General features: G+C 44.7%; 1 protein-coding gene and 1 long non-coding RNA gene across 9 annotated transcripts in view; both read left to right on the top strand.

Annotated features, from left to right (window-relative positions):
- Positions 1-23,855, top strand: part of FRMD4A (FERM domain containing 4A) — a 688,283-nt gene that overhangs the window by 76,132 nt on the left and 588,296 nt on the right. The window lies entirely within an intron of this gene.
- On the top strand, positions 802-22,502 carry LOC129393183 (uncharacterized). Its single transcript, XR_008619886.1, has 2 exons — positions 802-7,319; positions 7,369-22,502. It is a non-coding gene; the product is annotated as an uncharacterized LOC129393183 (long non-coding RNA).

Below are 23,855 nucleotides of genomic sequence, written 5' to 3'. Positions count from 1 at the left end.
GACTTTATGGAAAGAGGAATTTTTCTTGAACATTTGTACAAGCTCTTCCTGCATTACTACCTTATCTACTCTTCCCCTTAAAACCTAGGCTATTATTTTTTTTGATTTTATTAATATTATACTTTAAGTTTTAGGGTACATGTGCACATTAAAAGCCTAATATTTGCAAAAGAAATGCTTTGCTAATTGTATTACTTCTCATCTGTTGTTTTTATGATAGATGAGAAGTAATACAACTTGCGAGGCATTTCTTTTGCAAATACTAGGCTTTTAAAAATATTTGAGGTTAAGAAGTTGGCAAGAACCCCACATTGTAAAGAAAGGTGCTAGGCGTATCCACAGGAAAACATGTGATCCAAACTGGATCTTCCACCATTAGCTGGCTCCCACTTCAAGCCCAATACATAAGAGGAGAGATTGTGCTGGTGAGGAAGAGCCAAGATTTCCTTGGAGAGAGTTGTCAGGGTGTCCTGTGTTCTCCCTTCTGAAGGATGTCCTTCTTCCACCTCAGACAAAGCAAACGACATTTAAAAAGACTTACTTGTAGAGAGTATGGTTACTTTCCAGAAAGAGAACCTGACATATCATCCTCAATAGATGCATACAGAACCGGAGAAATCCTATAGGCCCACCTAAGGGTGTATAGTGATGAGTTTCTGGAAGAAATTGACCTTGGTTCCTGGAGTTGGAGTAGGAGGAATGTGCTATCATGTTCCATGGATTTTTACCTGGAAGAATGTCTAGGGGTGAAATGCTGATTGGAGCTCAATGGAGGGCTGAGGTGGGGAGGGGTGGCCTGTACCTCCAGAGTTTAAGGGCAAAGACATAGCATTTTCCCTTGAGCCAGTGAGCATCACAGAAGCCAACAGAGGAAACTAGCGTAGGGAGAATCATGAGAGGTTAGTGAGAAAGTGTATCGTCTGCAGAGGGGAACTGCAAGCTGGAGGTGTCGAAAGGTCTCTCCTGGGTCCTGTGAGAGAGAGAGAAAGCTGGCATTTGCACAACTGACCCACAGAGGATTCATAAACCAAATTACAACATTACCTGCCAAGCAAGATTCTTGCTGTCTCAGCGAGCTTCCCCACTCAACACTTCACCCCGTCCTTGGTCCTAGAGAAATCAAGAGCAAAACAATAAGAGGAGGGAGAAGGAAAAGAAGAACAAGGTGAAGGAAGAGCAAACGGACCATGTTCTCTATTCCCTCTGCCTGTCACTGCCACACTCCAGTGAAGAATCTTTATCCAGAGCTGGGTAAGGGGAGAGTTTTAAGTGAATGAGCAATTGAAGCATTTATTTCTATTAAGCAGGATTTTTGGGTGCTTTGTAATGAAGTTCTTCTGATACCAGAAAGAATTACTAAAGCTATAACGATCTGTCCAGGACTGTGATAAAGAATTAGATAGAATTCATATAAAGAAAGTGGTTTTCAAAAAAAAGTTGGTTTCCCATATTCCACCCTGTGAAATCAGTCCACTTGCTATAGCAATTACACTTGCACAAAAAAAAGTATATGAAAAGTTAGTCACGTGGGAATTCTTTGCTAAGCTGCTGGCAAAATATGGGGATAAAACCAGGTTTCTTAAATTCATAGGAGAAGCATTCACTATTTATCTTGGAGTTTCTCACTGTCAGATTCTGCAGGGATGATTAATAATGATACAAACACAGTTTCTCGGTCTTCAGCGGTGCTAACCTTGACCAGAGCATGGACAAAAACAAACAACAGTTTTTAACATAAGCAAAATCTCTGCTCTAATAAAAGAAAATATACCTGTGTCTTTTAGACATAAATATATCTTTTCTTGGTCAATAAATGTCAAAAGAATCTATTTGACTTAAAGCTATTCAGATTTATATTTGGGTTTAATGTAAATTATGTATAATAAAAGGTTATAACTTATCTAATAAGGTGGGAGTCCATGAGTCTACACTGATATAAATGAATGAAGAAACAATAAATGAATGAATGAATGGAGAAGAAGGGAAAGCTTTTCCTTATAGTTAGTAGAATACTAACAGATAAATATAGAATGAATGATGGAATTAGAAAAATACCATTTGATAACCATCATAGTAATAATTGGTTCTAACATAGTGGATCAAAGTTTGAGGAATAAAATAATATTTACATGGTCTCAAAGTATATCCCCTTAAGGCACTTCTTGTTAGGATAAAAACTAATATTATGGTAGAGAGATGTGGCATATACCACCTTAACCAATGATCAAAGTTAACATTGCCAGAAATGGCATGAATCAACAGCATGGGCCACCTGATATGAGTGACCTGAGAACTCACCATCATTTCCAGAGTGTACTCCTGCCCAAGGGCCATAACCTGAATCTAATTCTGAGGAAACACTGGGCAACCCCAAATTGAGGAATATTCTCCAAAATGCTTGGCCTATGCTCTTCAGAAATATCAATATCATAAAGTACCCCAAAAAGAGTCAAGACCTGTTACTAAAGAGACATGAAATCTAAATGTAGCCCATGATTTTTGGATTTTCTTTTCCTGTAAAGGACATTCTTAATAATGTCCTTTTGTCCAATTGGCAAAAATCTCAAGATATGTAGATTAGATGATAATATCGCTTCAATGTTCATATGTTCATTTTGATAATTTCCTGTAGTTAGGTAAGGAAATTTCTCACTCTTTGGAAAGACACACTGGAGTATTTATGGATACATTTTACTTTAAATCAACCTGAAAATAAACTAGGAGAGGAAAGGAGAAAGAGAAGGCTGAAACAAACATAATAAAATGTTAACGTTTGAGGAATCTAGGATAAGGGCATTGGACATTCATTTTTCTATTCTTGAAACTTTTCTATAAATATAGTTTGTTCAAATAAAATATATGCAATAAAATTTTAAAACTTAAAAATACATAGTATGATACTAATGTCTTATTTTCTATTCTCCTGCTCTAATAATCATCATAATAAGCATATATACAGCATTTACTCTCTGCCAGGCTCTGTTTTAAATTGTGTGTGTGTGTGTGTGTGCACATGTGTGCACACATGCTCGTTTGATCTTCCTCCCATAAACCTAGCAATATTATTCCCATTTTCCCACCAAAAAATGAAGGGACAGGGAGGTTAAGTAATTTGCCTCTGGGTTCATCCTGATCAGTGTTGGAGCTGGGGTATGAACTCCCAGGAATCTGGCTCCAGGGCCCACGTAAACCCTGAGCCACTCAAAGAGACTTCTTATTTTAAAACTCCTTAATATCACCTGGAACTCCTCTTTCAAAGTGTTTATTTGGAGTCTGTATTAGTTATCTGTTTATGCCTCACATATTGTCCCAAAACTTAGTGGCTTGAGATGACAGTCATTTAGTATCTCAGTTTATGTGGATGGGAAATTGGGTGCAGCTTAGCAAAACACTTCTGCTTCAAGATCTTTCCTGAGGTTGTAGTGAAGCATTTGACTGGGGCTGCAGTTTCATCTGAAGGCTCAACTGGGGGATATTTGCTTCCAAGATCATTCTTGTCATTGTTGGTAGGCCTACGTTCAGCACTATGTGGACCTCCCATAGAGGTGCCTCATGACATAGCAGCTGGCCTCCCCTGGGTTAGTAAAGCAAGAAAGAAGGAAAGAGAGCACACCCCAGACAGAAACTAAAATCTTTTTATAATCAAATCCCAGAAGTGACACTCCTTGACTTCTGCTGTATTGATTTGTTTCTAATTAATAGTCTATTGAATAGTTAGAAACAAATCCATAAGTTTATCCCACTTTGAAAGAGAGGGGTTAAACTGGGAGTAACTACCAAGAGGTGGGGTCATTGGGGGCTGTCTTGAGGCTGCCTACTACAGAGTTTAGGTACTGGCTGGGAGCATATTTTTGGCTGTTCCCTTTGGGCACTGTGATCTCTTGAAAGAGGCCAGGTTTTGAATACAGCTAGAAACTATGCAACTGGGGCATGGAATGCTAACTTTCTAAGAGGCAGCTTTGCTTCTTCCTGGCAATGAATACAAATTGGCCTCGTATTATGTTTTTCATTCTGGTACTATTAGCCCTGTAGGTGCTGGACATCACTCCCAGAGACCAGCAAGTGCCTGGCTGTGACTCCTGGGCCTCCGCCTGAGACTGCCCATTCCCTCTCTGCTCACTGTGCCCATGTCTTCATCAGCAACCCATGCTGGGCTCCCTGAGGGTAGGAAATGTGTCATTTTTGCTAAATCTGTTGTTTCCCACCAGCACAGCCCTGAAGCCAAGGACTGGGTTAAAAGAGAACTAGCTAATTCTCTAGAAGAGCTTGCTTGATTTTTGGCCCCACAGAGGGTCTGACATATGGCTGAGAGGTTTACACACTTTGTTGGTTCTACAAGACAGGCTTTTATACCTGGGCAGTTGTAATAGAGAGACCGAACAGATTATAGACTCGATAACATCCCAGGATTACAGCCTTAATCTTTTCCCCTTAATTGGAAAATCCTTTTATAGGGCAACACCTTTGTAAAAAGTAGAGGAGGCAACAGCTTATAAAACAAGACGCCATTTTCACCAGATATTTCTCCTGCTGTTCTATGCTTCCTTTTTCTTTGCTCCCAAATTCTCATTGTTGAAGTTATTCCTTTGAAATGGGCACAGTTTTTACGAGGAGGAGGAATAGAAAAGTAAAAACAGGCCAGGCATGGTGGATTACACCTGTAATGCCAGCACTTTGGGAGGCCGAGGCAGGCAGAGCACCTGAGGTCAGGAGTTCGAGACCAACCTGGCCAACATAGTGAAACCCCATCTCTACTAAAAATACAACACTTAGCCAGGCGTGGTAGCACGCACCTGTAATCGCAGCTACTTGGGAGGCTGAGGCAGGAGAATTCACTTGAACCCGGGAGGCGGAGGTTGCAGTGAGCCGAGATCACACCAGCCTAGGCAACGAGAACAAAACTCTGTCTCAAATAAATAAATAAATAAATAAATAAAGTAAAAACAAGAAAATAATCTTATTTAGTTCCATCACCTGAAGAGTAACTACATTAATATGTTGTTGTGTTTCTTTCCTATTTTTTGACACATATATACTTTTATTAAAAAGTAAAACTAGAATTATTTTATGCAACCTCTCGTTTTTTCCACTTAGGATTTTGTGAATGACTGCTTTGTCTTCCATCCTGTACCTACACCTTAGTTGATGCATCCCCCATCGGGAATGTTTACTTTGTTTCCAAGTTTTTTCCCTTAAGAATAATGCTATCATGAATATCCTTGTGCTAAATTGTTTTGCATATCTATGAGGATTTCTTTCAGTGACATTCCTGTAAGTGAAATTTCTGGGTCGGTAGAAGAAATAGACATTGTTATGGATGCTGAGAGCAGCACTGAAGTTCTGGAAAGGGAAGTGGCTGCAGAATTGGACATGAGGAGATGGACACTGGGGTGGCATGGGCAGTGCAGACTGGGGCTTCAGCATGTGGGCCCTAGAGTAAGACAGTCCTGGCCTCTGGCCCCAGCTTCATTTCACACAAACACTAGTTCTTTGATTTTAGGAAAGTTATTTCAATATCTATTTGTTTCTTTCTTTTTTTTTTTTTTTTTAAGACAGATTCTTGCTCTGTCGCTCAGGCTGGAGTGCAGTGGCAGGATCTCAGCTCACTGCAAACTCTGCCTCCCGGGTTCAAACGATTCTCCTGCCTCAGCCTCCTGAGTAGCTGAGATTATAGGTGCCCACCACCACACCTGGCTAATTTTCCTATTTTTTAGTAGAGATGAGGTTTCACGATGCTGGCCAGGCTGGTCTCGAACTCCTGACCTCAGGTGATCCAGCCGCCTCAGCCTCCCAAAGTGCTGGGATTACAGGCATGAGCCACTGCATCCAGCCGGTTATTTTAATATCTGAACCTCAGTTTTGTCATCTGTAAAATGGACTTAAAGTCCTCACGTATGTCAAAACGTAGGTCCAAGTGATTTTACCAAAATTCTACCTTAGAAAAGAAGGCATTTCCAAATAAAAGAATACTTACCAATTGTTTCAAACCCTGGGATGCTGTCTCACTTAGTTTAACTTGACAAACATGGAATTGTTTAAGGAAAAAACACTGGCCTGAAAGGACTTCCATCAGTGCTTGTTTGGAGTACTTACTGAGGTTTTCTGACAGAATCAGTGAACAGAAAGGAGGCAAATGAATTGAACCCATTTAGCAATTATTCCTTGGAATATGACCTCATGAATGCAAGCATTGGAGGCCATTGTAAACAAGCCTTGTGAAGATTCCTTTAAAAAGCAATAAGGTCTCCCTCTCCCTCTCCCTCTCCCTCTCCCCTTTCCACGGTCTCCCTCTCATGCTGAGCCGAAGCTGGACTGTACTGCTGCCATCTCGGCTCACTGCAACCTCCCTGCCTGATTCTCCTGCCTCACCCTGCCGAGTGCCTGTTGCAGGCTCACGCCGCCACGCCTGACTGGTTTTGGTGGAGACGGGGTTTCGCTGTGTTGGCCAGGCCGGTCTCCAGCCCCTAACCGCAAGTGATCCGCCAGCCTCGGCCTCCTGAGGTGCCGGGATTGCAGACGGAGTCTCGTTCACTCAGTGCTCAATGGTGCCCAGGCTGGAGTGCAGTGGTGTGATCTCGGCTCGCTACAACCTCCACCTCCCAGCCGCCTGCCTTGGCCTCCCAAAGTGCCGAGATTGCAGCCTCTGCCCGGCCGCCACCCCGTCTGGGAAGTGAGGAGCGTCTCTGCCTGGCCGCCCATTGTCTGGGATGTGAGGAGCCCCTCTGCCTGGCTGCCCAGTCTGGAAAGTGAGGAGCGTCTCCGCCCGGCCGCCATCCCATCTAGGAAGTGAGGAGCACCTCTTCCCGGCCGCCATCACATCTAGGAAGTAAGGAGCGTCTCTGCCCGGCCGCCCATTGTCTGAGATGTGGGGAGCGCCTCTGCCCCACCGCCCCGTCTGGGATGTGAGGAGCACCTCTGCCCGGCCGTGACCCCATCTGGGAGGTGAGGAGCATCTCTGCCTGGCCGCCCTGTCTGAGAAGTGAGGAGACCCTCTGCCTGGCAACCGCCCCGTCTGAGAAGTGAGGAGCCCCTCCGCCCAGCAGCTGCCCCGTCTGAGAAGTGAGGAGCCCCTCTGCCCAGCAGCTGCCCCGTCTGGGAAGTGAGGAGCGTCTCTGCCCGGCAGCCACCCCATCCGGGAGGGAGGTGGGGGGGTCAGCCCCCCGCCAGGCCAGCCGCCCCATCCAGGAGGGAGGTGGGGGGGTCAGCCCCCCACCCGGCCAGCCGCCCCGTCTGGGAGGTGAGGGGCGCCTCTGCCCGGCCACCCCTACTGTGAAGTGAGGAGCCCCTCTGCCCGGCCAGCCGCCCCGTCCTGGAGGGAGGTGGGGGGGTCAGCCCCCCGCCCGGCCAGCCGCCCCGTCTGGGAGGGAGGTGGGGGGGTCAGCCCCCCGCCCGGCCAGCCGCCCCGTCCGGGAGGTGAGGGGCACCTTGCCCGGCCACCCCTACTGGGAAGTGAGGAGCCCCTCTGCCTGGCCAGCCGCCCCATCCGGGAGGGAGGTGGGGGGGTCAGCCCCCCACCCGGCCAGACGCCCCGTCCGGGAGGGAGGTTGGGGGGGTCAGCACCCTGCCCGGCCAGCCGCCTCATCCGGGAGGGAGGTGGGGGGGTCAGCCCCCCGCCCGGCCAGCCGCCCCGTCCGGGAGGTGAGGGGCGCCTCTGCCCGGCCGCCCCTACTGGGAAGTGAGGAGCCCCTCTGCCAGGCCAGCCGCCCCATCCGGGAGGGAGGTGGGGGGGTCAGCCCCCCACCCGGCCAGACGCCCTGTCTGGGAGGGAGGTGAGGGGGTCAGCCCCCCGCCCGGCCAGCCGCCCCGTCCGGGAGGGAGGTGGGGGGGTCAGCCCCCCGCCCGGCCAGCCGCCCCGTCCGGGAGGTGAGGGGCGCCTGTGCCCGGCTGCCTCTACTGGGAAGTGAGGAGCCCCTCTGCCAGGCCAGCCGCCCCATCCGGGAGGGAGGTGGAGGGGTCAGCCCCCCGCCCGGCCAGCCTCCCCGTCCAGGAGGGAGGTGGGGGGGTCAGCCCCCCGCCCGGCCAGCCGCCTCGTCTGGGAGGTGAGGGGCGCCTCTGCCCGGCCGCCCCTACTGGGAAGTGAGGAGCCCCTCTGCCCGGCCACCACCCCGTCTGGGAGGTGTGCCCAACAGCTCATTGAGGACGGGCCAGGATGACAATGGCGGCTTTGTGGAATAGAAAGGCGGGAAAGGTGGGGAAAAGATTGGGAAATCGGATGGTTGCCGTGTCTGTGTAGAAAGAAGTAGACATGGGAGACTTTTCATTTTGTTCTGTACTAAAAAAACTTCTGCCTTGGGATCCTGTTGATCTGTGACCTTACCCCCAACCCTGTGCTCTCTGAAACCTGTGCTGTGTCCACTCAGGGTTAAATGGATTAAGGGCGGTGCAAGATGTGCTTTGTTAAACCGATGCTTGAAGGCAGCATGCTCCTTAAGAGTCATCACCACTCCCTAATCTCAAGTACCCAGGGACACAAACACTGCGGAAGGCCGCAGGGTCCTCTGCCTAGGAAAACTAGAGACCTTTGTTCACTTGTTTATCTGCTGACCTTCCCTCCACTATTGTCCTATGACCCTGCCAAATCCCCCCCTGTGAGAAACACCCAAGAATTATCAATAAAAAAGAAAAAAAAAAAAGAGACAACAGTCAATTTACAACATAAAGTATGCCTTCAACAGAACTCTTCCACCTGGACAGCATCTCAAGACAACGGCCACATTACAACCTAGTTCTGCCCTCAATGGCACCAGCTCAACCACTTGGTAGAAAAGGCATCAAAATGAGTCATATAGACCCCCATCTGCTTGCTCCTTCCCTGCATGCCATTCATACAAAGTCCCCATTTAAAAGCCTCTGCTTTCTGCCCCAAAAGTGAGTCGGTACCGTTAAGGGCAGGAGGAGCCTGTACCTCTTCCCCTAAGCTAATCTTTAGAATAAAACCACTTTCTTTATACCAGAAAAAATAAAAAATAAAAAATAAAATAAAAAGCAATAAGGTAAATAGTTATATTGTGGAACTCCTTGATATACACCAATAGCATGAATAAATAAAACAGCTGTCCTAATGTGATATTAATGTGTATTCATTTACAGCTTGGGAAAAAATTTCCAGTGACAGTGTGCCACATCTCAAACAATTCAGAGGGAAATGAAGGTGATATGTCCTGTAAAAAAATGAATTGAATGACTCTAAAATTGGCTCTAGAGATAACGAACACATTGATGAATAAAATTCTGTAATATGTAAGACTGGAAAAAGGCACTATCTCTACATTAATGTATTATTTAGATAGTATGTGGTTTTAAATATGCATGTGCAACAGAATTAAATTTTTTAAGTCATATTTGTTTTATTTATATCTTTGAGTTCATATAGTCAATCGGATTTTTTTAAAGTGTTGATGGGAGAACTTCTCATTGGAGAAGATGGGTCTCCTTATATTTGGGCAGATGGATTAGTTTTCTAACTCATAACGTTGTGAGAGAATAAAAATGTGATGTTTACAAGGCACTTATGCCTCTGCCTACCATACAGCAGGTGCTCAATTAATGCTAGCTCTTGTTACGTGGGGAATTGGGCAGCTGAGGGAAGCAACAGAGAAGCACCCGCTGAGGTGCCAGGGGTAGGGACAGCAGGAAGGTTTGAGAACAGAGGGAACAGAAGGCAAACTTAACTTATTTTATCATTTGGCTTAGGATGAGGTTTGGCCATGTAGAGTCGTTTGTTTCCAAATTTTTTTTTAACTTAAGAAAATGCTGTTTTGTGTGAATGTCCAACAGAGCTCTCTGACTTTTATACAATGCTTGGAAGCATTTTAAAAATTACAACCAAGATAATCCTGTTCCCTCACACTCAATTTAAGCAGAGGGCAGAGGCTGGGCTTTGGGCCAAGGCTGAGACTTCCAACAATCAGAGTGGGTCCTGTGCCCCGTAAGGCCTTCCCCTCTCTTCCCTCTTCTTCACTCGGACTTCCCTAGATGTAGGGGCTAATTTCCCAAGCCATTTTTAAAGGAAAAGAATAAATGTGGTTTTGGTATCAGCTTCCTCTGCCAGGTTTTGACATATGGATCTTTGGGCCACACTCCAGAAAACTGACTGTGGAGTGAAGAGAGAGACAGAAAGAGCGAGAAAGAGAGAGAGAAAGTGAGAGTGAGAGAGAGAGAGAGGCCTATCTGTATGTTAACCTACCTAGTTTAGCAGAAAAAGGAAATGGCAAGAATTTTAATGTGATCTTATTTCTTTTGACAGGTGCTATGAGCTGCATTTTCAATTTGCCATTGTTCTGGGCACCATGTAAATGTCTATATTCCAGGGCCAGAGGTTTGAATCTAGTTCCTCAGGCACAGTGCTTTAACAGTGAGGACCGTCTGGGCTGTAACTGAATGTCTATCTCTAGTTGTGTAGATGGCAAACTGACTTCCACCAGGATGGAAGCGGGGTGACTCTGGGCATGGCCATCACAGTCTCCCACTGGTCTTTGGGTCACTAGTCTCTCTGTGTGGCCAGCGGGGATCGGCAAGTTTGAGCTGAGAGGTGGTTTATGTGATGCTCCAACCCAGATTGGTGCACGCGCTAGAAGAGCTTGCGAGTCCCACCTGTACAGAAAGGGAAGTGAACTATCTAGGTCTTCTTTAAAAACTTCCTGTGAAGAAAAAATATTCTAGAGCTTGATATACCCCTCAGGGAAGCCCACTCCCTCTAACCATGCCCATGTTCACACAACGCAGCTACACTACCCGGTGATTACCCCTTCCTTGCCTGGGTCCCTGGGCACCCCTTCCCTTCCTGTCTCACACTCCCTCCCCTTCCACCTGAAGCACAATCTCTCTTCTCCTGTGTTTAGTCTCTCACTGTCTCCGCGTTTTCTCTCTTTTGTATTTCCATCGAGGCGGGACCTAACCTCCCTTTCTTGCTTTTGGCGCCACAACGTCCTTTGGGGATGGCGTTAAACACTTTTTCCTGGCAGACCTGGTGTTTAGTCAAAGTAACTTAATTACTTACAGTTCATTATTGTAGCAGTGGCATTAAGGCTGTATGTGCGTGTGTGTGCGCACATATGTGTGTATATGTATGAGCATGTGTGTGTGTACATATGTGATTGTGTAAATACATGCATGTGTGTGCATATACGTACACATGTGATTGCATATGAGTGCATGCATGTGTGTGTGCATGTGTGCATATGTATGTGTGTGTTTGTGTGTGCATGTATATATGTGTGATTGTGTATGAGTGCATGAAAGTGTGTATGCATGCACTTGTGTGTGTGTGTGTATGTGTGTTTTCTTACTTGTTTCTGTACTAGCACTTCTTGGATCTGTGTAGGTGCTCATAAAGTACTTTCCTGAGGCTAATGACATTAGGTTTTGTGCTTAGTTGTGATATAAAGGTTCTTCTTGATAAATTGATTTTGCCCCCATCTCTCTGTAACCCTCCTAAATTGAAGACCTAATTCTTTAATTGGACCTGAGAAATCTGGGTTGATTCAACAAGAAACCAAGCATTGACATGGAGTTTCTCTAGCAGGTTCCTGCTGAATCTGGGACCACATCAGTCTTTGGGGATGGGGGCATCTGAGGAGCCCCTCGCAGTAGCAGGGCAGACAGCCCTTGAGTCTCCTTTGCCTCAGTTTTCGGAATGATGACAGCAAAGGCAGATGACGGAGGGAGGTTCTGTGTGGCTGCTGTGCTGCTGTGTCCTCTTTCAGGCACAGCCGGCTAAGTGGCCCAGCCTCAGCATCCAACGAGGGTTTTCAGAGTTGGTCTGGCTCCCGGCACTGGAAGGAGCTTGTATGAGTTTGCTTGGGCTGCCGTAATAAAGCACCACAGACTGGGAGGGTTAAACAACAAAAACTTATTACAGTTCTGGAGACCAGCAGTCCGAGATTAAGGTGTTAGCAGGGTCCATTCCTTCTGAGACCTCTCTCCTTGGCTAGTAGATGCTGTCTTCTCCCTGGGTCTTCACATGGTCTTGCAATGTCTGTCCAAATTTCCTCGTCTTACAGAGACATCAGCCATATTGAATTAGGGCCACCCTAATTACCTCCTTTAACTTAATTACCTCTTTAATGACCCTGTCTCCAAATACATTCACGTTCTGAGGTAGCGGGGATTAGAACTTCAACAGATGAGTTTGGGGGGTAAGGGAGATACAATTCAGCCCACAACAGGACTTGAGCAGCTTCTGGAAAGCGTTTTCCTCTCTTTGAATGCTGCAAATACTCTAGACATTCCTCTCTACCTTACTCCCTCAGTGTTTTATTTGTTTGAACTAACTTCCTTCACAAAGCAATCCCTTGGTCATCCGCATTTTGCGCAAGAGGAAACTATAGAAAGGACAAATAACCTGCGCATACCTCAGAGCTGATACCTCACCAACGAACCCGGAGACCTAAGGCCAGTGCCTATGCTCTCCTCCCATGCTGACCTGTGACCCATGTCCTCCACTGCCACTGATCCCAGCCCAAGCAGCCTAAGAAAGGTCCATGGCTTCACTTGCTCCTGGGGACCCAAGCGTAAGTGTGGTTGTGCAATGTCCATGAGCAAGCTTGTGATGAGTCATTAGTACTCCCATTTCACAGCTTGAAAACTAAGAGCCTGAGGCTTTTGTGCAAGATTCCATATTCAAGGGATGTAAGAGCTCAGAAGGTCTTTGCTGACCAAAGGAGACTGTACTTCCAGAAAGATTGTGCCTAATTAGAGGCTAGTAAAGTGAGGCAGAGAAATCATCTTTTATTGCTTGAGGAGAAAGAGCATTATAGCCATTTAGAGGTGGCAGGAAATGACTCTTGGTGCATCTTAATGGTCAAAGTAAGCCTGAACATTAAAGAGAACTCAGTATTACTGCGGAAAGAGCACAGGTTTTGGAGTCAGACGCATTTGTATTTGATTCTAAGTGCTGCCTTCCTGGGTGTGATGTTTTAGATTCAGTTGCTTCATCTGGAAAATGGATATGTAATATTTCCTTGCAGGTTCATTGTAGGACTTTAGATTATATAGGTAATGTGCCCAGTTCAGTGTTTAGGTTGGTTTTTCATTTCGTTTTGTAGTAAAAATAGGCTAGGCTAAAACATGGTAACAAATTATCCCCCATCTTAGTGGTTTATAACTACCTTTAAATATCACATCAAATTATAATATAAATGTCATATTTAAATGTCAAATGTCTACCATGACTCCTCATGTGGATACAAGAGTCCCCATCTCAGGCAATGTAATCTGCATAGATTGCTGGGATCTTGCACCAGCAATGAGATGCTTCAGTTTGGAACTGACACTTTTTGCTTCTGCTTACAGCTCATTAGTTAGACGCTAGTCACTGGGTTCCACCTAACCACAAGGGGGCCAGAGGGAAGGCATTCTGGTGCCTGGAAGGTGGAAGTCTGGCAAGGCTGGTGAACAGCAGTGAGGATGCTCCCCTAGCACAGGGTAGCATCTGAGGTGTTCAGGGAATGGTAGCAATTATTACAACTCCTCCTGCCTTTTCTTAAAGTGATTGTGTTCTGTTCCATTTGCTTTCTTTCAAGCAAGACTTAATTAATACTAATTAAGGGGGCTAATTGATTTGGTCATATGTCTTCTTGCTTCCTCACCTTTGGGGAAAATTAGCCATTAATATCCCAAAGTCAATTGTTATTCTCTGAGCTTTCAAGGTGGAGTTGTGTACATTCATTGATAAAGAAGAAGGCCTTTGACCACAGGTTGAGAAGAAGATACTGATGATCACTTTTATTTTAGATATACAACTGAGGGCCCATTTCTTCTTAATGCCTATTTGAATGTAATTAGATTGCAGTCCTGGGGCTGACTACGCCTTTTTTTTTTTTATTGTGGTAATATATACATAACAAAGTGTCATTTGAACCATTTTTAAGTGTTCAGTTTAATAGCAGTGTGAATGTACATTCATAGTTGTGCAACCACCATCTCCAGAAGTTTTTCTTTTTTTTCTGTCTTCTGAAATTGAAACTCTGTATCCGTTAAATAAGTACTCCCCATTCCCCCTCCTCTAGTCCCTAGCAACCACCATTTTACATTCTGTCTCTATGAACCTGACCACCGTATTCTAGGCACCTCATATACATGGACTCACATAATATTTGCCTTTTTATGACTGGTTGTATTAGTTTATTTTCATACTGCTTTAAAGAACTGCCTGAGACTGGGTAATTTATTTAAAAAAAGAGGTTTGATTGACTCACAGTTCCACATGACTGGGGAGGCCTCAGGAAACTATGGCAGAAGGGGAAGCAGGCACATCTTACATGGTGGCAGGCGAGAAAGAGCATGTGAAGGAGGAACTGTCAAACACTTACAAAATCATCAGACCTCATGAGAACTCACTATCACAAGAACAACACAGGGGAAACCGCCCCCATGATCCAATCACCTCCCACCAGGTCTCTCCCTCGACACGTGAGGATTATGGGGATTACAATTTGGATGGGGACACAGAGCCAAACTATATCACTGGCTTATTTCATTCAGCATAATGTTCTCAAGGTTTATTTGTGTTGTAGCATAGGTCAGAATTTCCTTCCTTTTTAAGGCTGAATAATATTCCAGCATGTGTGTGTGTATGGATGGATGGATGAATGGATGGAGGGATGGACAGATAGATAGACAGACAGATGCCATATTTTATTTATCCATTCATCTATAATGGGTACAAAGTTTACTTCCACCTTTTAACCCTTTATAAATAATGCTTCCATGAGCATGGTGTCTCAAAATATCTGTTGGAGACATTGTTTTTAATTCCTCTTGATCTATATCCAGAAGTGGAATTGTGGGATCATACTGTAATTGTATCTTTAATTTTTAAAGGAGCTTTCATACTCCTTTCCACAGTGAATGCACCATTTTCACTCTCACCAGCAATCTCTTTGACTTCTAACTCCCTGTCTGACCTCCCCATGAAAAGTCTTGGAGTATTAGTTGTTTCGTTTCAGATTATTTGTACAAAGGACAGGGTCCCTCTTGTGTTCCATCTATCGTGACTTAATTTGGCATTTATTGCCTCCTTATCCTTGTTTTACTTTGTAATTTTGTTCAGAGGTCATGCACTAGAGGCATAGGTTTAAATCCTTACAAAGAACAATGTGAACACAAAAGTTATCCTTTGTATGTCTTTATTGGACTTTTGTCATTTTTTATTACCATTAATATACTACTTATGCCTGTGGGCTATCTATCACTGAATGTCTCCAACATCCTTAGCAACGACGTGTAAGAAATATCTGCAAAATCTAATATAATAATGCAGTCCCTTAGAGATTTGTGAGAATAAAATTAGCTTGAGGAATGCTTCTGATTTGAGTTAGCGTCTGACTTTTAGGTGTACTAGATAGATCTAACAACATATTGGAAAAGAACACTTGGGGAATAAAGAAAGCCCTCATCTTTGGACGTTCTCCTTCTCATCCCCATGCTCCATACGACCCCTGATGGTAATAAATATCCAATCTGTGGACTCTGTTTTCTCAGAATTGGCTAACCCTTTTCTCTTTTGAAGTGGTTATTTTTTCCTACATGTCTGAGGTCTCAAGCCTGGTGTACTTAGCCTGAGACAATAGGTACAAGTACCTCAAGTAGTGAGTATGGAGCTAGGCAACAGGTCCTCCTCCAGGCTGATATCCACTAGAGCATCAGCACTGTCTTAGAAAACAGCAGTTTCCTCCTACTCCTGAGCTCAGCGTTACAGGCAAAGCAGCTTGGTGGTGATACAGCTTAGGAAAACAGAAGAGATCCTCAGGATGGTCTCACTCTTCCTAAATCACCCCAGAAATCCCAGCATGTGTGGCCTTGGGGTCCTCAGCCACTCTTCCCATCCTGTAGGGCAGATGGACAACAAACTCCTAGACAGCCCTTCTGTTCTGTTCATTTTATGTTTGTAATGTTTGTTCCTGGCAACACCTCTGTTTAATTCTCAGTTGGCTCTTTTTTTTTTTTTTTTAGGGAGGGTAAAACAAATCCCCCTCCAATGCTCTGTAGAAGGGGATTAGAATCACTGTGGAATTCGGTATTGGCTAATAAAGTATAAACGCTAAAGATCAATGCCTGAGTGCACAGTTGTCCTTCAAGCCATTGTACTTCTGCTTTCCAAGAATAGAAGACTACTTTTTAACCAAGAATTAAAAATAAACTCATAATTTAAACACCTCTTTCATGCCAAATGGAAATCTTAGTGTTGAATAATCAGGCTCACCTGAATACAAAGTTGTCCTGAAAATGCTGACAATCACAAAAAAGGTTCTAGAAGCTTTTTCAAAAAACAAGTTCAGATGGTTCCAACTGAGTTACTATTGAGTTTAAAGAGATCAGGTCAAAGCTGATTTTGCTTGGTGTACATTCCATTTTCTCTGAATGAGGACAGATTGCCTATTTCATAAATATAGTGAAGGAATTAAATTTTACATTAGCTGGGCTATTTTATTATAAGCTACTTTTATAGGCCAGTTTTAACATAGGCTATTTTATTACATCCCTTGAAAGCACTGCATTTTGATGGAAGATATTCAATGCTCATTAAACCAGCAGAACCCTATGTAGATGGAATTAATAGCCAACAGAACAGAGGTAACTGCTTCTTCATTTGCAAAATGCTGAGCCATTAAAAGGATCAATCAGTAGGGGGTGATGTAATCCACCAATGCAGACATTTGCAGCCTGGTTCTGCTGATGCATCTGAATACAAAATTGCCCGGAATTTTTTTTTTTTTTTTGAAGTGCATTAAAGAGAAAGGGATCCCAGCAGGGGCTTAATAATGGACTTTTTTCCTTCTGTTCTTACTTTTTGTTTTTATACCACACGCCATAGTTTGGAAACCATTTTAAAGTTAAGGTTGTGAATATTAAACAGGAAAAAGAATGAAGCCGAGTGTTACCTTGTAGCGAAATTCAGATGTTAGTCCTTTTTCACTGCCTGTGTGGAAGGTGCAATAGCTTCCGAAAGGCAGTTTCAATCTTGCTAAACGGACAAATTTAATAATAATGGTTAAACGTTATGCAGGTACAAGGGAAGTTATAATGGGCATGTGGATTTGTGAGGGGATCCGAATCTCCAGGGCATAGACTTGAACATCCATCAGGAGACCAGAAATGGCCCGTAGCCACTGAATTGAACTAAACATGCTAGTGTTGCCCATAACAACAGTTGCTAGGAGACCTTTGCCAGGATGTGGAGGGGTGGGAATCGCTGCAGATCATGGCACTATTTATCATCATACACCAGCAGGCTTGTTTAGGGTGAAGCCTGACACATGTGCTGAGAATGCCACATGATAGAAATATCACGCACACACCGGGAAAAGAAAGCACTGGAGGAAAGTCTGAGAAATCATAAATGGCCGTCATGCAGCAGCCTGTGTGATTTCTGTCTGAAACTTCCAACAGGGCGTTTCGGTTGTGTGACAGGGTTAGATTTACTATGTAACCATCCTGCCTCTTTAGGAGAAGTTTCGGAGGGGAAGGGAAGAGAGCATGGGCGAGAATAATGAAGATGTCATTACTCCATCAGTATTGGGATGGTGACTCTAGCAACCATCAACATAGTAGACTCTGTTATCAATAGGCGGCCCAGGTGAGCATGCATTCGGAGCATCCTGTAAATCAATACATGATTTGATTTACAGTTCACCAAGTATCTCATGATGTAATGCACTTTCTGAGGTGCAAAGGACCCTGTTACTTACTTTTCCAAAGGTGTTACATCAATTCCAGCAAAAACACCACTATTCTTTGAATGGATTGGCTAAAAGTAATCCTAGCGTGAATGAATATTTCCAAAAATCACACCATGCTTTCAGTTGAGCAAACACTCACTCAGAAAGCATCTTTTCTTTTCTCTCTTTCTCCTATTCTCTGTTCCACTTGGCCAGTCTGTGCAATCTCAACAGTCAGGCTGGAATTCAGGTAGTTTCAGTAGTTACATTTTAGATCAGTAGAAACCTGCCTACCCCACCTGGCTTTTGCCAGTTTTTTTGTTTGTTTGTTTGTTTGTTTTTTCTTGAGACGGAGTCTCGCTATGTCGCCCAGGCTGGAGTGCAGTGGCGCAATCTCGGCTCACTGCAAGCTCCGCCTCCCAGGTTCACCCTAGTCTCCTGCCTCAGCCTCCCTAGTAGCTGGGACTACAGGTGCCCACCACCACACCCAGCTAATTTTTTTTATTTTTAGTAGAGACGGGGTTTCACCATGTTAGCCAGGATGGTCTTGATCTCCTGACCTCGTGATCCGCCCGCCTCGGCCTCCCAAAGTGCTGGGATTACAGGAGTGAGCCACCGCGTCCGGCCAGCTTTTGCCAGTTTTAAAAGAACAATTCTCAACAAAACTTTTTGTTTTTATCAATTTAAAAGGCACTTTTAATTAGAGCAAATTAAGGAGATCCATGAGTCTATTAAGCCACGTAGGGTTATACAACCTAAGTAGCATTTCTGTTTCTGAGATTTTAATGCTTAAACAATCCAACAGTATCTCCACAGATGAAAAGTAAAGTCAGGCATCTCTGGGATGTTTTTCTATGAATGTGCCAGATAATTAATATGACAGCAGCTTCAGGGTGAAATGTCAAGCCTAACTTTCTGTGTTCTCAATATTGACACATATTTTTACAGGTCATGAGGAAATAAGAGTCGAAAGGAATCAGTAAAAAAGCACCTCCTATTTACAGTAGCAGAGACTTGGAACCAACCAAAATACCCATCAATGATAGACTAGATAAAGAAAATGTGGCACATATACACCATGGAATACTATGCAGCCATAAAAAAGAATGAGTTCATGTCCTTTGCAGGGACATGGATGAAGTTGGAAGCCGTCATTCTCAGCAAACTAACACAGGAACAGAAAACCAAACACCACATGTTATTACTCATAAATGAGAGTTGAACAGTGAGAACACATGGACACAGGGAGGGGAACATCACACACCGGGGCCTGTAGGGGGAAGGAGCATAAGGGGAGGGAGAGCATTAGGATGAGTACCTAATGCACTTGGGGCTTAAAACCTAGACGACAGGTTGATAGGTGCAGCAAACCATGAAGGCACATGTATACCTATGTAACAAACCTGCACGTTCTGCACATGTATCCCAGAACTTAAAGTAAAATATAAATAAATAAATAATAAAATAAAAAAGTGCTTCTTGCTCAAAAAGGAAGGGGGAACGGAAAAAGATATGTTAAAAGATCCTTTGGAGAAATGATGGGCCACAGTATGGAATTATTTTCCTAAGGAAGAAATGAAGTTGGTGACTATCAAATTTCCTGGCCGAACGTCACACAGTGGTTAAGACTCAGGCCTGGACTCATTACCTGGACTCATGTAGTGCCGGAACATTTTAGTCAAGTTATTTAATCTAAATAAGTCTCTACTTCTCCTAGAAACTTGGAAACATAATTCTATCCACCTTGCAGAATTATTATGAGAATGAGATGATACCCCACATATAAGGTGCTTAGTACAGTGCCTGGCCCATTGTAGCTTGGCAATAGATGATAGAGAAGTGTAACTGGTGCCTTGTTGTTCTGTCAAATTGCTGGGAAAGTTCTCAGGTGGACTCCAGGGGGGAGCAGTGGCTGGGATTTAAGCACTTGCTGCCTGTCCCAACAGAGACACTGAGCAGAGAGGCAGGTGGGAGGGGTCCCATGAATGCACAGGTCTATTTTGGGACCCTTGAGTGACCCGAGTGGAGTAGGAGGCAAATGCTGCTGAAAGCAGATGAGAAAACAGGGCTGTGTGTGCCCTGCTGCTAGGAGAAGCTGACCGAGGAGGACCCTCGCCAGCAGCCTTAGCACCCTCATCGTAGTCAGTGTTCTGTAGACCCAGAATAAATAATGGATTCTCAGAAGGGACCTTAAGTGGTCAACATAATGAAGAGCATTTGCCTACCAGTTGGTAGCTCCTCATATTATCTTATTTGGTCCTAGCAACAGCTGTGTAGCATAAACAGAGCTGGAATTCTCTCTGTCTCTGTCTGTCTCTCTCTCAGCAGCAGAGAAATTGATGCAGCCAGGTGCAGTGGCTCACGTCTGTAATCCGAGCACTTTTGGAGTCCAAGGTGGGTGGATCAGTTGAGGTCAGGAGTTCGAGACCAGCCTGGCCAACATGGTGAAACCTCATTTCTACTAAAAATACAAAAATTAGCTGGACATTGTGGCGTGGGCCTGTAATCCCAGCTACTCGGGAGACTGAGGCAGGAGAATCACTTGAACCTGGGAGGCAGAGGTTACAGTGAGCTGAGATCCTGCCATTGCACTCCAGCCTGGGCGACAGAGTGTGACTCCATCTCAAAACAACAACAACAAAAAAAGAGAAATTGATGCCCCATATGTGTGACTTCTCCCTGATTAAATGCATCCGCTGAAAAAGTATAAGAAACAGCACCTAGCACACATCTCCTAACCCCAAATCCCATATTCTAGAGTCTTGGCTTACCGTGACAGTGCTCGTCGCTCCAGGTTCTATCTCCTCATCCTATCTGACTTCTGTGCAGCTGTGGGCACCTTACATATGGCCAAGAATTCACCTCTGCTTAAGGCCAGGAGTTCAAGACCAGCATGGGCAGCATAGCAAGACCCCATCTCCACCAAAAATTTATAAAAATGTTTTAAAAAGCGATTTTTTTTTTTTTGCTTACCTGTTGGAGTTCCTTCTCAGGGTAATTTATCTACAGTATCTCTAATTCTCACAGAAACTCTTAAAATATAGGTTTCATTAGCTATACTTTATAGATGAGCAGACCCAGACCCAAATACACAGAACCATGGTCACGCAGGAGCAAGGTGGATCCTCCTTGAAACGTTAGCTGTCCTCATTCTTAAATAGCATCTGTTCTGGATCTTTGCGCATTGTTGGATTATTTGTTTGTTAATCTGTTGGCTGACCATCCTCTGAACCGCTTGCTGATTTGGGCATTCACCCATCCAGTAGATAAGGCAGTATGACACCTGAGCAGGGCCAAATGTTCCCTCTCTTGCCCTCAGGCAGTGGGGCACAGACTCATGACCTAGACCCAGCTGATTGGAAGCCCTTGTCTGGTCCTCGGCATCCACAGAGGCAGCGCACCCTGGCAGGGCAGGTGGTGATCCGCAGAGCTGGCCCAGGCTCCAGCAGCAGCAGCAAGCGTCCAGTGGTATGGGGCCAGCAGCAGTGTCCTGGCTGTGACTGTGGGACCTCAGCTGTCTCTCCTGCCACCTAGATCTCGGCTCCTGCTCATCCTCTGCCTGTAGTTCTCTAGTCTCACTCCCAGTTCAATGAGTTCTTCAAATCCTTCCAATCACAGCTCTTTCCTTGGATCAGCCTGCATTTCCTTCTTGGATTACAACCGAGAGCTCTTCACCCACGCTTCATGCGTGCATTCTACTGATGGGATGGTCTGCCCAGGACCCAAGTCCTCCTAAAGACCTATAAACAGGGGCAAGGCTGAGAATGAAATGGGACTAAGGAAAAGGGTTTTACTCTGATGTCTTTTGCCATCAAGTTGAAGGCAAGTGCGCGAAGAGCATCCCTTTTAGAAAATCGTCAAGAATAGGAAAGAAAGGCTCAAAGAGACACCCTGGCAGATGATCATGCATGAAGCTAGAGGAAGCCCTCTCGGTTTCACCTTCTTCCAGGACCTGCCAAATTCTTGCTCCAGGATTTAGTGAGACTTAGACACTCTCTCTTTTGGCCTAGGTTGCTGCATCTTTAAATGTCAAAGTTTGGATTTGCTGCCTGATTCTTGGAAGAATCATGGGTGAATATGGTTTGGCACGGGGATTGTGGTCTGTGCTTAATTCTATACAGCACTTAGAAAATCATGGCAGGTCAAGCCTAATTATGTTCTTTCCTGGCCAGATGGCAACACCAGCAAATATTCTCAAGGACAGAAGATATTCTGCTGCACTCTGGAATCCTATGCTGATTTTTGTGATGGCTGCAACGGCGCAGCTGTCTTAAGCCGCTGGAGAGTCACTGGTGGGAAGCCCACCCACTGAACCCGTGGCAGTGGTGGATTCTGTTATACACGTGTTAACAGGCATAACAAGTGTTCAGTAACAAACACCCCATTGAAGTAACAAATGGATAGGTGTTAACATTGCTCTGGAAGATGTATTATAGTGTAAACCAGGAACAACCATAAAATAGAGCGCTTCCTAGCAGTGCAGAGGGGAGTGTGTATGAAAAAATGGTGGTGGCGGCCGGGCACGGTGGCTCACGCCTGTAATCCCAGCACTTTGGGAGGCCGAGGTGGGTGGATCACGAGGTCAGGAGATCGAGACCATACTGGCTAACATGGTGAAACCCCGTCTCTACTAAAAATACAAAAAATTAGCTGGGCGTAGTGGCGGGCACCAGGGACTCAGCTACTCGGGAAGCTGAGGCCAGAGAATGGTGTGAACCCGGGAGGCGGAGCTTGCAGTGAGCCGAGATCGCGCCACTGCACTCCAGCCTGGGCGACAGAGCAAGACTCCGTCTCAAAAAAAAAAAAAAAAAAAAAAAAAGATGGTGTTGGGTGCTGTCAAAAGACAGGTTAGGTTACCTATAAAGCCCTGCCTTTGACATAACACAGACGCAGAAAATACCCCACTGTGCCAGCCCAAACAACTACAGGTGAACTAATTACAGGACTTGAAGGGAACTACCCCTTCCACCTCTGCACGTACCTATATAGCAAAAAATAAGAAAAAAGTAACGAGCACTACAAAAGTACAGTTGCTAAAGATAAATACTTGAAAGTCAGAGCTTGGAGCAATTTTAGTGTGATGCTAAAAATTCCCTGTAATTCGTGGATCCTGCATGAGATACAGTAGCAACTGATCTAACGTAGAGCCCCAGGGGCTGTTAGTAGAGGTGGGACCATAAGGCTGTGCCTCTGATGATGAAAGGGGAAGATCTGAATGCCCACCATAGAGACACTTCTCCAGCAGTTCTGGCTGAAAGTGTCAGCCAACCTAATACGGGAGAATTGGTTTTTAGCATCGAGCTTACGCTGTGGTTATCAGGTTCTGTTTGTAGAACAAAGCCAGGGCTCTTCTAATTGGGACCCACATAACAAATCCATAGACCATAGTCACAGAAGACTGGCTTTGGCGTTAAATGTGTCTTCAGAATGCTGAATTCCAGCCCTGCTATGGCGTCCCCAAATAGAGCCACCGACTTGTATCTGGCAGCCCAGAGTAACGTGGGCTGGCTGCTACCTAAGAAGAATTCCCTCATGCCTAATTTCACATCAACCCCAGGATCCCTCTGAGATCCAGGGGACCAATGGAGAAGAGAAAGTTGCTGATAAGAACTTTATTGAATGCACAACGATAAAAACAGAGTTGGTCTCTGATGTTTTGGTCAGTGTGATGGGTGACCTCAGAACTTACAGACATTTCACCAGGGACTCAAACAACCCAACCCAGAAACATAGGGTTGCAGTGGTTGGTTCAGCCACTGCTGGATTTTTTTTTTCTTCTTCTTCTTCCCTGAAGTCCTACTGAATAGGGAATCAATATTAGAGATGTTTATCTTCACAGATGCTATGTCAAGAGTTCAGACAAAAAAAGATGCATTTTCATTTATCTGCCTGTCTGTGGCTGAGCAGGGTGAGATCATGTGTTCTGTGCTTAGTCTTGGGAGGCAATACATTAGTTTCCTCTGCCATTAGCTTGGGATTTCTTTCTTAGCCCTTTATCTTGGCACAGTAGAAAGGAAGAGATATTTAAATTTTCAGCAATGGCAAAATGTTGCCTATTTAGAATATTTTCCCTGTGTCCCATTAATTTATTATTGCAATAATAAACATCTCTCTAGCCTTTTACATGCTGAATTAAAATCTGAAGCAGATTCTGATTCTGACTTTAGCTCTTGAAATTGCAAAAGCCAATCAAGT

The sequence above is a fragment of the Pan paniscus genome, chromosome 8 (assembly GCF_029289425.2).
Source record: "Pan paniscus chromosome 8, NHGRI_mPanPan1-v2.0_pri, whole genome shotgun sequence".
NCBI lineage: Eukaryota > Metazoa > Chordata > Mammalia > Primates > Hominidae > Pan > Pan paniscus.
The sequence above is the reverse complement of the archived record's forward strand: the minus strand, read 5'-3'. Positions and strand labels throughout refer to the sequence as shown.